This window comes from Rhinoderma darwinii, chromosome 1 (genome assembly GCF_050947455.1).
Source record: "Rhinoderma darwinii isolate aRhiDar2 chromosome 1, aRhiDar2.hap1, whole genome shotgun sequence".
NCBI classification, from domain to species: Eukaryota; Metazoa; Chordata; class Amphibia; order Anura; family Rhinodermatidae; genus Rhinoderma; species Rhinoderma darwinii.
This window is the reverse complement of record NC_134687.1, coordinates 66084198-66098992: the sequence shown is the minus strand read 5'-3', so window position 1 is coordinate 66098992 and position 14795 is coordinate 66084198.

The following is a 14795-nucleotide window of genomic DNA, read 5'->3' as shown; positions in this document are numbered from 1 at the left end:
AATTCTGGGAGAAAAACCGCAACAAACTGTGGTGCAGTTTTTCGGCCGGAATGTCCACTGCGGAAAACTGCAACATTTAGCCCGCCTTCTAGCAGGCCGGCCCCTTGTGATTGGCTGCAGCAGCGGTCACATGGGATAAAGCATCATCCCAGGAGGCCAGCCCTCTGACGTCATCGAGGCCGGCCTCCTGGGATGAGGTTTCATCCCATGTGACCGCCACTACCGCCTGGGATTGACTGTTGCGGTCACATGGGATAAAACGTCATCCCAGGAGGCCGCCCTGAAGGAAGAAACACAGACTTCTGGGTAAGTATTCGTTTCTTTTATTTTCTGAGTTGCTTTCTTTGCGGTGGAATCGCTGCGGAGCCACGGCAAAAAAAAACACAACAACAGCTATTTGTTTGGGGTTTTACCTCCCATTGAGTTACCCAAATAAGCAACATTTACGCAAATACAATTGACATGCTGCGGAATACAATTCCACTCTGCATGTCAATTTGTGAGCGTTTTTTTCCGCTCGGTATTTACGCAGTGTGTGGATGAGATTTGTTCAATCTCATCCACTCTGCTGCTACTGTATTTGTTGCAGATTTTCGACAACTAGTTCCATTGCGAAAAATCTGCAGTATTTACACGTGTGAACTGACCCTTACAGTTCATCGAAGCTGCAAAAAGCTGTTCTGAGCCGCATTGACAGCTTGGCTAACATTGCCTCCTGTGTGCTTCTGAGAAATAGTCCATAGCCTTTAACCCCTTAATGACCGGGCATATTTGTACCTTAATGACCAAGCCAGATTTGTCAAATCTGGTATGTCTGACTTTATCAGAAAAAAACTCTGTGAAAGTTTTGAATATCCAAGTAATTCTGACATTGTTTTTTCGTCACATGTTGTACTTTATTTTAGTGGTAAAAGTAGACTAATACAATTTGCGGAAATTAATTAAAAAATAGAAAAATGGAAGAAATTTTGTAAAAATTACCATTTTCCCCTATTTTTAACTGTAATATGTCACATATGTACACACATACTGTACAATTTTTTTTATTAAATATATATTTCTATCTCTTTACTCTATTTTGGCAGCACTTTTGAAAAAATAAAATAAATTTTCAGCAATTTAGAGGACTTACAAATTGAATAATAATTTTATAGATTTTGAAGTACATTTTGTTTTCCTGCACCAAGCCAGGTTTTCAGAGGCTCATAGGTCTCAGAGTGATGGAAACCCCCACAAATGACCCCATTTAGAAAACTAGACCCCTTAAGGTATTTACCTAGGGGTATAGTAAGTATTTTGACCCCACAGTTTTTTGCTAAATTTAATACATAGCAGGTGAAAAAAAAATTCACTTTTTTTCATAAAAGTATCAGTTTGAAGACCAATTTCTTTGTAAAGCGACCATGAGAATGAAGAAACACACCACAAAATCTATCTCCTGTTTTCAAAAATACCCACATTGTGGCCCTAATGCGCTGCCTGGACACACGGCAGGACCCAAAAGGAAGGAAGCACCCAGAGGCTTTCAGGACTCATATTTTGCTTGAAAATGTTTTAGGCCCCACTGTACATTTGGAGAGGCTTTGAGCTGCCAGAACGATAGAAACTCCCCATAAACGACCCCATTTCGAAAACTAGACCCCATAATGTAATTATTTAGGTGTATAGTAAGTATTTTGACCCCACAGTTCTTTGCTAAATTTAATGCATATCAGATGAAAAAAAAAATAATTTCACTTTTTTCATAAAAGTATTAGTTTGAAGACCGATTTCTTTGTAAAGCGAACATGAAAATGAAGAAACATACCCCAAAATCTATCACCCTCTTTCTCCTGTTTTCAAAAATACCCACATTGAGGTCCTAATGCGCTGCCTGGACACACGGCAGGACCCAAAAGGAAGGGAGCACCCGGAGGCTTTCAGGACTCATATTTTGCTTGAAAATGTTTTAGGCCTCACTGTACATTTGGAGAGGCTTTGAGCTGCCAGAACGATAGATACTCCCCATAAACGACCCCATTTAGAAAACTAGACCCCATAAGGTATTTATTTAGGGGTATAGTAAGTATTTTCACCCCACAGTTTTTTGCTAAATTTAATGCATAACAGGTGAAAAAAAAAATATTTCACTTTTTTCATAAAAGTATCAGTTTGAAGACCGATTTCTTTGTAAAGCGAACATGAGAATGAAGAAACACACCACAAAATCTATCACCCTGTTTCTCCTGTTTTCAAAAATACCCACATTGTGGCCCTAATGCGCTGCCTGGACACACGGCAGGACCCAAAAGGAAAAGAGCACCCGGAGGCTTTCAGGACTCATATTTTGCTTGAAAATGTTTTAGGCCCCACTGTACATTTAGAGAGGCTTTGAGCTGCCAGAACGATAGAAAGTCCCCATAAACGACCCCATTTCGAAAACTAGACCCCATAACGTAATTATTTAGGTGTATAGTAATTATTTTGACGCCACAGTTCTTTGCTAAATTTAATGCATATCAGGTGAAAAAAAAAATAATTTCACTTTTTTCATAAAAGTATTGTTTGAAGACCGATTTCTTTGTAAAGCGAACATGAAAATGAAGAAACACACCCCAAAATCTATCACCCTCTTTCTCCTGTTTTCAAAAATACCCACATTGTGGCCCTAATGCGTTGTTTGGACACACGGCAGGGCCCCAAAGGAAGGGAGCACCCGGAGGTTTTCAGGACTCATATTTTGCTTGAACATTTTTTAAGCCCCACTATATATTTGGAGAGGCTTTGAGCTGCCAGAACGATAGAAACTCCCCATAAACGACCCCATTTTGAAAACTAGACCCCTAAAGGTATTTATCTAGGGGTATAGTTAGCATTTTGACCACACAAGTTTTTCGCTAAATATATTGGAATTAGTCTGTAAAAATTAAAATGTACTTTTTTTCTGAAACAACATAGAAATGTTTATTATTTACAAGGAATAACGAAGAAAATGCACCCCAACATTTGTAAAGCAATGTCTCCCGATTACGACAATACCCCATATGTGGTAATAAACTGCTGTTTGGACCCACAGCAGGGCTCAGAAGGGAAGGAGCGCCATTTGGATTTATGATTTTGCTGGAATGGTTTTCGGTGCCATGTCGCATTTGCAATGCACTGGAGGGACCAAAACAGTGGAAACCCACCAAAAGTGACCCCATTTTGGAAAAACCTTCAAGGAATTTTTCTTGGGGTATAGTGAGCATTTACACCCCACGGGTCTTTTGCAGAGTTTATTAGAATTAGGGCGCGAAAATTAATGTCAAAATGTTTTCCACTAAAATGTTGAATTTTCTCATTTTCACAAGGTATAAAGGAGGAAAAAAACAACCATTTTTTATAAAGCAATTTCTCCCGAGTATGGAAATACCCCACATGTGATCATACGTTTTTTCATTAGAAATGAATTAACCCTTTCAGGACTGATCCATTTTTTGCTTTCATATTTTAGATTTTCACTCCCCGCTTTCCAAGAGCCATAACTTTTTTATTTTTCCATCAATAGAGTGGTGTGAGGGCTTATTTCTTGCGGGAGGAGCTGCAGTTTTTATTGGTACCATTTTTTGGTACATAAAAAGTGATTCAAAAGTTGTATTACATTTTGTTTAGAGCGAAGGTGAAAAAAAAAAAAACTGCGATTTTGCCGGTTTCAATCATTAAATTTTTTTAAGGTGTGCACTGTGCAAATTAAATAATGGTATATTGTAATAGTTCGGACTTTTACGGACGTAGCGATACCAATTTTGTTAATTTTTTTACATTACTTTAGAAGAAAAATGCGAAAAGGTGTTTTGTTTTTTTAACTTTAAAAAAAAAAATTCTCACTACTAATAACTATAATTCTTCCACACATTTTATTAATCAATCCCCTTTGGGGACTTGATCCAGCGATCATTGGATCACTGGTACAATACACTGCAATACTAATGTATTGCAGTATATTGTTATTCTTACAGGCTTCTGTAACAGAGCGATCGCTGTACCTGTCCGTTAGTACCGAGGGGTCCTGCTGTAATACACAGCCGACACCCGCAGCGTATGGAGCGGGCTCAGCACGTGAGACGGCGCCATACATCAACCGCCGCACCATGACGGGCAATTAAGTCATAGTGCGCAAAGGGGTTAATGCACAGCGGATGGTTCAAAGTGAAAATTGCAATTTTCCACTGATACGCCATTTTAGTGCATAATATGTTGTGCCCAGTTTGTGCCACAGAAGACAAATACCTCATAAAACGTTAAGCGGGTTCTCTCGAGTATGGTGACGCCATATGTGTGGGCGCAAACTGCTGCTTGGGCACGCTGCAGGGCTCAGAAGGGAGGGAGCGCCATTTTGTTTTTGGAGCGCAGATTTTGCTTGGTAGTTTTTCTGTTTTGGGTTTCGCTGGTATTTCAGTTTATGATGTGGGGGCATATGTAATCTGTGCGGAGGGTATAATAATGGGTAAATAAATAATATTTCATAGATGTGTGGCCAGTGTCGCACTGATAAATGGCACCCGATCTTATCCGCTTTTGGACACTCTGCACATTTTGCATCGCCATATTCTGAAAGCCAGAACTTTTTTATTTTTTCACCACCGGAGCCCTGTGAGGGCTTATTTGTTGCGGGACAATCTGTTGTTTTCATTGGTACCATTTTGGGGTACATGCGATTTTTTTTTATCACTTTTTATTCAATTTTTTTGCAACCCTGAGCAAAAAACAGGAATTCTGACACCGTTTTTTAGGTTTTCTTTTTGCGGCGCTCACCGTACGCTAAAAATGCCATTTTTACTTTATTCTGCGATTTGGTACGATTACGGCGATACCATATGTATATAGGTTTGGTCCTTTTTTTTAGCGTTTGCACAATAAAATGACTTATTTATAAAAAAAAAAATTCTGTGTCCCCATATTCTGAGACCCATCATTTTTTTATTTTTTAGTCAAAAAAGCTGCGTAAGGGCTTGTTTTTTGCGGGACGGATAGACGTTTTTATTGGTACTATTTTCGGGTACATGCGACTTTTTGATCACTTTTTATTCTTTATTTAGGGAGCGGTGGTGACCAAAAAAATTGTGATTCTGTCGTAGTTTTTTATTGATTTTTTTTGGGGTGTTCATCATGCGGGAAAAATAACATTACAGTTTTATAGTTGGGGTCGTTACGAACGCGGTGATACCAAATATGTGTACTTTTTTAACGTGTTCATTTTTTTTCTATAATAAAAGTCTTATTATAGGGAAAAAAAGCATTTAGTGTTTATAGAACTTATAACTTTTATTTTTACACTTTTTTTTAAAAACATTTTTATTACTTTTTTTTACTTTTTTCACTTGTCCCACTAGGGGACACTTAGACTTGCAGCTTTGATCGCTGCTAGAGTACATTACACTACACACGTAGTGTGATGTACTCTAACTGTCATTGTGACGTAACTGTCACACTGACAGGAAGCCTCGGAGGACCGGCCGGAGGCTGCTCCTCCGAGGCATCCGTACATGGCAACCCGGAGGTCATTATCTGATCTCCGATTGCCGTGGCAAGCATCGGTAGCCCCCACGATCACTTCGTGGGGGCTGCCGATGTGCTTCAAACCACTTAAATGCGGCGACGGCAATCCGTCGCCGCACTTAAGGGGTTAATTGCCGAAAGCAGCGACGATGGTCCGCTGCGCGGCGAGACTGATGTCTCAGCTGTCTAGGACAGCTGTCAGCGCGCGTCTGTCACTCTGTGTTTACACAGAGTGACAGTTTGAAATGCTGACGATAATGAACGTCCTGGTGACCTTCATTTTCGTACTTGGTCGTGAAAAGGTTAAGACAGATGTTAAAGGAGTTTTCCTGTGAGAGACATTTATGACATATCCATAGACCTATCTCTAGAACGGGCCCCTTAAACCCTGTTCAGCTGCTTTGTGTTGTGGCTGAATGAGGTGAATTTCGACCATGAAAAAGGTTATATGATCGTGAGTTAAGTAAACAGCGTAACTCGCTGAGCTATACTGTTTCCTTAAGTCCCATAGACCTGAATGGTAGTTACGGAAACAGCATAGCTCAGTGTGCTACGCTGCTTCCGTAACTGCCATTAACTACTATAGGAGTTACGGAAACAGTATAAATCAGCGAGCTACGCTGTTTTCGTAACTCCCGACCATATAACCAGGAAGTGGCCGGGAGGCAGCGAGAGCACAGAGAGGCAGAATGGGGTTTAGGGGGCCCCGTTCTGGAGATAGGTGCGGATCCCAGAGGTGGGACCCGCATCTTTCTTACATTTATGACATATCCTATGGATATGTCATAAATGTCTCTCATGGGAAAACCCCTTTAACTTTATGTGGCTTGAAAACAAATTTTTAAACATTATCTAACCCTAGTTTTAATTTTAAGTGAATTCTATTTGTAGGATTGGGGGATCGTGGAAAACTATATTTTATGCTTTTATTTTCCTTTCATTATTTTATTAACATTATTTCAAGTATTTGAGTATGTTTTTACTGAACTTTTCCCTTTGATTTTGTCATTTTAATTTTGTAATTCTCTTTTTATTTGAAAAAACTAATTTTAATTGATAACAAGTAAAAAGATTGAAGTCAAAATATTATAACTGGAATCACATATAAACTATACAAGCGACAAGAGCTATTTAGACTTAGGATGTCAATTATTGTAAATTACTGTCAAATTCTATTAGATACTTGTGCTAATGACATTACAAAATAACCTCCAAACGAAGAAAAAAAACACCTTTTTCCTGATATCACACACACACACTGTGTGGGGAACAAACCAATAAACAATATAGAGGGTGATCTGACAGGGACAAAAAAAACAAAAACAACTATTGGTTGAAATTGAATTTGCATGAGGTTGTCCATGATTTCCCCCTCACACGCAATACAACCCCCCCCCCAACCCGCTGACACTGTACCCGTTAGTGCCACTGACCTGACGGATACAGGTTTTAGCGCTTGATACGGCTGCTCTGTATACAGGATACAAAGAAGCTCTATCTGAAAAAGTACAAATATTTTTTAATAAAGAGTATTCAGAAAGTTGCACCAAACACACTGATAGAGACTGATAAGCAGTTAGACACACCTCCCCTTGCAGTAAAATAACTGCTGAGGGCTGTTTGGGTGGATTATATTGTGTCAGAACCCCCAATAGAGCCCTCAGCAGTCAGTCAGATGCTCAGACCCCCCCCCCCTATAGAGTCCTCAGCAGTCAGTGAGACAATCTGACCTCCCCTTGCAATATAATAACTACTGAGGGCTCTATGGGATCAGGAGAAAACAACTGCAAGGTGGGTCTAGCCATCTAACTGACTGCAGAGGGCTATAAGAAGGGGGGAATAATCCCCCCATCCCCATAGAGCCCTCAGTAGTTGTTAAACTGCAAGATGGGGGGTTTGAGCATCTAACTGACTGCTGAGGGTTCTATGGGGGAAATTATTATCCCCCCATTGAGCCCTCTGCAGTCAATTAGATGGTTAGACCCCCCCCCCTTGCTATTCCCCCCCCCCCCCCACTAGCATCGGCTGATCACTTTAATTTTGACTGGGGCAGGAGGATGAATGGGCAGTACCACACTAACCTCACCGTCCTACTCTTCTACTCTCCTGTTCCCCTGTTCCTGTCTGGCGGCACGTGCAGGGCGTCACCAAAATCCTCTCTCGTCAATCCCCAGTTCAACCCCCCTGCTTCCTTTGATTGACAGGGGCCACGCCTGGTCCTGCAGTGTAGTGAACACTCGCAAGGAATTGGCGTATGCGATTAGAACGGTGACTTAAAGGTTGTACTGCGCATGCGGCGTATCCTAATCAGCGCATGCACAGTGTAATCTTTACGCTCATCGTTCAAATCGGCATTACTGGATGTAGGATGTAGTTGGTAGTGCAATACGGACATCTGGTGACAGACTCCCTTTAAAGAGGCTCTGTCACCACATTATAAGTGCCCTATCTCCTACATAAGGAGATGGGCGCTATAATGTAGATGACAGCAGTGCTTTTTATTTTTTAAAAACGATCCTCTGTTGTAACTACCACAGACAGAGTAACGAAGTGCAGAGATTGTGAATAGACATTCCGTGGAATGTCTATTCACTGTCTAAACACTTCAGTATTGTTAATGTGTAAGACAGCACATAGCAATCTAACAGGATCCCTATGCGCTGTGTAAATGAATGGAGAGGAGTGCATGATGCTGATTGGTCAGCGTCATACACTCCCCTGTACAACGCCCACTTGGTCTAAAGTAAAAATACGCCCACTTGGGCATTAAGCAACTCATTAGCATAAATCTAAAAACGCTAATAAAGTGGTAAAAATAGATCGTTTTTTAAAATAAAAAGCACTGCTGTCACTTACATTATAGCGCCCATCTCCTTATGTAGGAGATAGGGCACTTATAATGTGGTGACAGAGCCTCTTTAAGCTTGTCTTTCTGTGTGGCCTCAGAGAACAACCTGGATAAGGCATCACCTTTACAATTTATTTTTTTCAAATTCTTTTATTTTTAAGTTTTCCAACACACAAATATAATGGTGCAGACATATGCAGCACAGACTTCGGCCCACAGGCCAGTATATGTAATTACAATGAGTGCAAAGAAACACAAAGAACAACAACGTACAGCTGAAATCGATATTGATAAAAAAACTCTTGTATGCACCCTGAACCCACAGCCATGCATAATAACCCGTAAGAGAACTGGAAAGAGATAGAGAGAACCGAAAGAGAAGAGGGGACAGAAAGGAAAAAGGAAGGAGAGAGAACTGACCTTACGTATTGAGCCTAGGGATTATGCTCAAGGGGCCATGATGGTCCTATACTCCACAGACGATTGAAAACTAATCCAGTCACGCCATGTTTTAAGAAATTTAGCGTGGGATTCTCTCATTGATGCCGTGAGGTCCTCCATTCTCATAATCTCCTGGATCTTGCTGAACCACATGCCCACTGACGTTGGGCAAGATTGTCTCCACAGCGCGGGGACGCACGCTCTAGCTGCATTCACCAAATTGCGAACCTCTGAGTGTCGGTACGTAGATAATGGAACATCACACAGATTGAGCAGGCAAAGGCCCGGAGATCGCGGAAGGGGGAAATCCATAAATTTCGAGGAAATGCGCCACACCTCAGACCAGAAATCGGTCAACTGCGCGCAATACCAAAAAATGTGTAAAATTGTACCCACATGGTCACCACATCTCCAACACAACGGCGAGACCGCAGGTATCATCGCATGCAATCTGGAAGGCACTCTATACCATCGCGACAAGATCTTAAATCCCACCTCCTGAAATCTGCTAGCTATAGAGGATTTATGCATCATAGTGAACAAGCGATCCTTATGTTCCGTAGTGAATGTTAGACCCCAAGTCCCTCTCCCAGCTAAGCAAGTAGGAAGGTGTGGAAAGATTGGATGGAGAGATCAGGAGAGCATAAAGTCTGGACAACGAGTGACGCACCGTGCCCGAGCCCGTGCAAAGGAGTTCAAAAGGGGAACTATCTCGTGAGTATACCGATGCGTTAGGTAGGGACGCGAGGAAGTGTCTCAACTAGGTGACCAGCCATGTAGTAAAGGAGATAGGTATGACACAAGAAGAAAATAGAGCTTTTGACGCCAGTATGTCAATATATAAAAAGTTATAAATTTATTTGAACAGACAACATATACATTTAAAATTAATACAAAAAGTATACGGCGTATACTCTCTGTCTCACACATGGGTAAGTCCCTAGATTTGACCATTTAAACCCTATGTTATGCATTGTCTTTGACTTCAAAAATGTGCGGTGGTCCATACAGTGCTGGGTATTTTACTTGCCCATAGACCATTTTGTGTAGCACCTTGTGAGTACGGTCTCCGTAATTTTCTAGAGTCATACTTTTTGTATTAATTTTAAATGTATATGTTGTCTGTTCAAATAAATTTATAACTTTTTATATATTGACATACTGGCGTCAAAAGCTCTATTTTCTTCTTGTGTCATAACTATCTGTGTATGGAGCTGCCTAGATGATTTTTTGGGGGGACAGTGATGCTTTAAAGCAGTCCCTAGCCAGTAACACAACTCTGTTTAGAGTCTATATATTCATAGTAAAGGAGATAGGGTCTGACAAAGACTCCAACTGTGAGCTAGTCATCCATGTCTCATTCTGCATAGAGTGGGCGGCACGTCCCCTACCCGCCCTCAACCAGAGCTGGAAGGGGCCCCTTTTCCGCCCCGCTGGGAATACCGGATTTCCCAACATAGGAAAAGGGGAGGGAGACGGAGAAATCTCTTTCGGGGGAAAGAGCCGTGACGCAACACCCAAATAATAAGCGAATCTCTAGCCCATTTAAAGGAGAAGGACTCAGGCAGATCATCCACCAGGGTCTGTGGCAATGAGATATTGAGAGCCTCCGACTTCTGGTAGTTGATCTTGAAGTTGGACAATTTCGAGTATCTACTCAACTCCGCCATCAGGTTGGGCAAGGAGATCCTGGGTGCGGTGAGAAAAAAAAGAGCAGGTCCTCCCAAAGCTACACCCGCTATATCTGGATTGGAGCGAATATGGCACAAAAAGGGCTCCAAACATAAAATGAAAATTAAGGGGGACAAAGGACAGCCTTGCCTCGTACCATTAGAGATAGCGAGTGAGGAGGAGAAGTGACCGTTGACCTTAACCTGGGCCGATGGGGAGGAGTAGAGACCCGAAATCCATTTAATCATATGCGTGCCCAGTCCCACATACCGCAAAGTAGCCAGCATAAAATCCCAGTTGACTCTGTCGGAGGCCTTCTCCGCATTTGTCTACAGAAAGCAAGTGGGAAGGGCCGAGACAGCCGCATGATACATCAGGTTAATTACCAGAGTGGTATTATCTCGGGCTTCCCTTAGGGGCATGAAGCCCACCTGGTCGTTATGTATCACAGTATGTAGTAGTGGGGTCATCCTATGGGCCAGAATCTTAGCAAACAGCTTTAGATCGACGTTTAACAGAGATATGGGGCGATAATTTTGGCACATGGATGGGTCCTTCCCCTCTTTGGGTATCACTGTGATGTGGGCCGTCAACGTGTCTTGAGGAAGGGAACTCCCCTCCGTGAGTGAATTGAAGGCGTGTAGAAAATGGGGCGAGAGCAGATCTGAGCAGGCCTTATAATATTGTAAAGGTAGTCCATCCGGGCCCAGTGCCTTCCCCGCAGGAGAGTCCTTCAGTGCCCACGACAACCCCTCCAATGAAATAGGAGCCTCCAGGGCAGCAATAGCCTCCTGGGGGATACATTTCATCCCCGAGTACCGGAGATAAGTCTCAATCCTCTCCAAGTGGCTCCCTCCATCCGGAGAAGAAGGTTCCCGAGGGAGATTATAAAGAGAGTGGTAATAGGAACGGAAGGCCTCCGAGATGTCGTGTGGGAGCTGCAGGCGCCTATTGTGTGAGGTTTGAACATGGGGGACATAGGTGCGAGAACGTGTTTTCCTAAGTGCCAGGGTCCTACCAGGTTTGTTACTGAATTCGTAAAAGTGCCACCTGCATTTTACTAAGGAGGCCCTAGCCTTGGAAAGACAGAGTGAACGAACCTGCACTCTCAACTGCCCCAGCTCCGCTTCCACAACCCGGTCCTGGGAAACCTTGTAGGACTGTTCCAATCTGTGTATACGGGACAATAGGTCCAGGAGGTGTGCCATCCGCTCCTTCTTTAGTTTGGAACCAATATGAAGGAAGGAACCACGCACTAAACATTTATGTGCCTCCCAAATGCAAAACGGGTCAACTCCCGGCGAAGCATTTGTGGCAAAGTACTCCACGAGGTCCCTGCGAATGTCCGAAACCACCGTCGAATCCTGCAAGAGCGATTCATTCAAGCGCCACTGCCAGGAGTGAGGGTGGACCATTGGGAGAAAGAGGGTAAGAGTAATAAAAGCATGGACAGAGAATGTAATATCGTCTATGGAGGCAGATGTGAGGCTGGGAAGATTTGAATGGCGTAGAAAAAAGTAGTCTATTCAGGAATATGAGTTGTGGGGAGCCGAAAAGAACGTGTAGTCTTTGGTCGAGGGATGCAGGAGCCGCCTCATATCGACTATTTGATGCTCATGCAACAGCTGACGTATACGACGGTGAGCTGGCCTGGATAAAGATGAATGCCCTCGTGAGGAATCTATTGCGGGATCCAAGGTGACATTCAATTCCTCCCCCAGAAGACAGAGGTGGGAAGGGGAAGAAAGATAGAAAAAGAAAAGCCCCTTTACAGGGACAGAAGTACCGGAGCTGCGGAAGAACTCAGTCCATCTAATAGCGGAGTACAAAACCCCTCAACAACTCGTCGTGTGCTATGTCGTCCTCAGAAGGAAAAATACATTCCGACCGCGACAAAGCAACACGGAACCCTAATGGGAAACGAAGAAAGGCAGCGATGTGACAAACAATTCCACAAAAATATCACAATTAACTAGCAATCTCAAATTGAGCTCAGTGAAACCCCGGACTCACCCGGTTAACTACAGTGGAAACCTACTCTCCCCCGCTTGACTAAACAGTTGAAAATCCCCCACTGGAACAACCCCCAGACCAGCATCCTGTGCAAATGTCCCATTCAAGAACACCATCAATGCCGTCCTCTGCATCTCTTGAAGAACCCTGCGAAAAAAGGAGGTAAGTGCAAATAACGTTCAACCATAGCCTGTGTCCCAGTGAAAGGCACTAGGCTACACAAGAAGGATGTAGTAGATCAGTCTCTGCATGGGGTTCGCGGTCCTGAGGTCCGAAGCTCGGTTGGCCCGACTCCGGGTTGAGGCGGGATTGGGTGAACAAAATCAGGATATGGGCCTCCTCTGATAAAGAGCGGTGGCGGGGGCTCTGTCCAATCTGGCCATTTCACGTGCTGTGACGCTTTCTCAAGTCCGTAGGCCAAATTATATTTGTCTGCACTTATCAGCTCCGTGTGTCATCACATAGGATGTGCGGCTGCGTGATTTTCGCGCAGCCGCCATCATTATGCACTCTGTTTAGATGTTTGTTTAGATGTTTGTAAACAGAAAAGCACATGGTGCTTTTCTGTTTGCAAACATACTTTTGATTGCTGTTGCGCGAAACACGCGCGTCCCACGGAAGTGCTTCCGTGTGGTGCACGTGATTTTCACGCACCCATAGACTTCAATGGGTGCGTGATGCGCGAAAATGCAGAAATATACGAACTCACGCTGCGCAAAAATCACTGACAGTCTGCACTGCCCCATAGACTAGCATAGGTCCGTGCGACGCGAGTGAAAAACACGCGCGTTGCACGGACGTATTACACGTTCGTGTAAATCCGCCCTTAGTGCCGACTTTATACTCACTACCGGTGGAATAGCTGTTTGAACCTCTGATCTCATCCCATAGCGATTTACTGCTGCCGTTCTAAGGGTATGTTCACAGTGAGATTTTTTTAGTGGTTTTGCACCACACACGATTTTTGACAAGGGTTTTGCCACGTTTTTTGTACGCCGGTTTTTTTTTCCCTATGTCTTCAACAGACAAAGGAGAAACCGCGAGCATCAAAAATCGTGGCAAAAAAAGCGTTTATTTTCGTCTCCCATTGATTTCAATGGGGTTTTTGAGGCGAAAAATGTCTCAAGATAGGGCATGTTGCTTCTTCTACCCATGAGCTCGTGGGAAAAAACGCCTCCACCTCCCATTGAGATCAATGGGAGTCAATTTCGGCCGTTTTTTGTCTCGGTTTCCACGGCAAAAATCGTGGCAAAAACTCAGTGTGAACAGGACCTAAAAGTGGGTCAGATGTTACTCCTGCCCGGGACAGTTTCATCTGTTCTTCTACATCAGTGACAGTGATTGACCTACAAATCTTATTTGGGTAATAAACAGCATAGTGCCCTGAACCCCCGCAATAAAGGCAAAGATTTTCTGTACATCATGTCTCTTTTTGTGCTGTAGTAGAAGGTTTTCGTATAACATCCATTTGCATAGGTTCAGATATAGATTCAGTATTTTGCTGTGTCTTCAGTGTTAAGTGAACGAAAGAGAAGGCAGGATTATTTCCTTTTTTCTTTCAGTAAGTTCTTATCAGTTTGAATGCACAATTGAATTAATTCCTCCAATTTATATGGGGTTGCCACTCCAGTTGATCTTTCTCTTAAAGCCCTCACCAAAATTGGCTTTTATGACCTACTAGGGTCCACGAGGTATCAGCTATCCATAGCTTTCCTTGTCGCATATTATGCCATTTCGCTTCAGCTGTGGCACAACGATTAGGATCATCAAACATTTGATTCAAAGCATTGATAGAGGTATCTAAAACATTAAGGAGAGTACTATTCTTTTCTACATAAGGAGAGGACCACGATAGAGCTTCATCTGTCAGAAGATTGAATATAAACAATACCTTTTTCCTTTCACAAGTAAATGGAGCAGGTTGCATTTAAAAAATATATGTGGCATTGGTAAAGAAAACATTGGTAAAGTCGATGAACAGCACTAAACTTTGATGGTAGTGGCACACAGGAACTTGAATCTGTGGCTGAGCCATGCACATCCAGAAGGTTTTCTTGAAATTCAATCATTTCTCTTTGTTGATCTCGCACTAGATTTTGCAGCTGAGAAAATTATTCTTGATAAGTGGTGCCAAATTCTTGTATATCGGCAATTTGTTGCTTCATGGTTGTCAAAGGACTTATTCCAGCTGACTCCATATTGGGCCAGACTATCCTGTCAAGGCCTGTAACAGACAGGAGGTCAGGAAACAATCCAAGTTTGGCACACAAATAAGCAGCAACAGGTTGTAGCATGAGACAGAGAT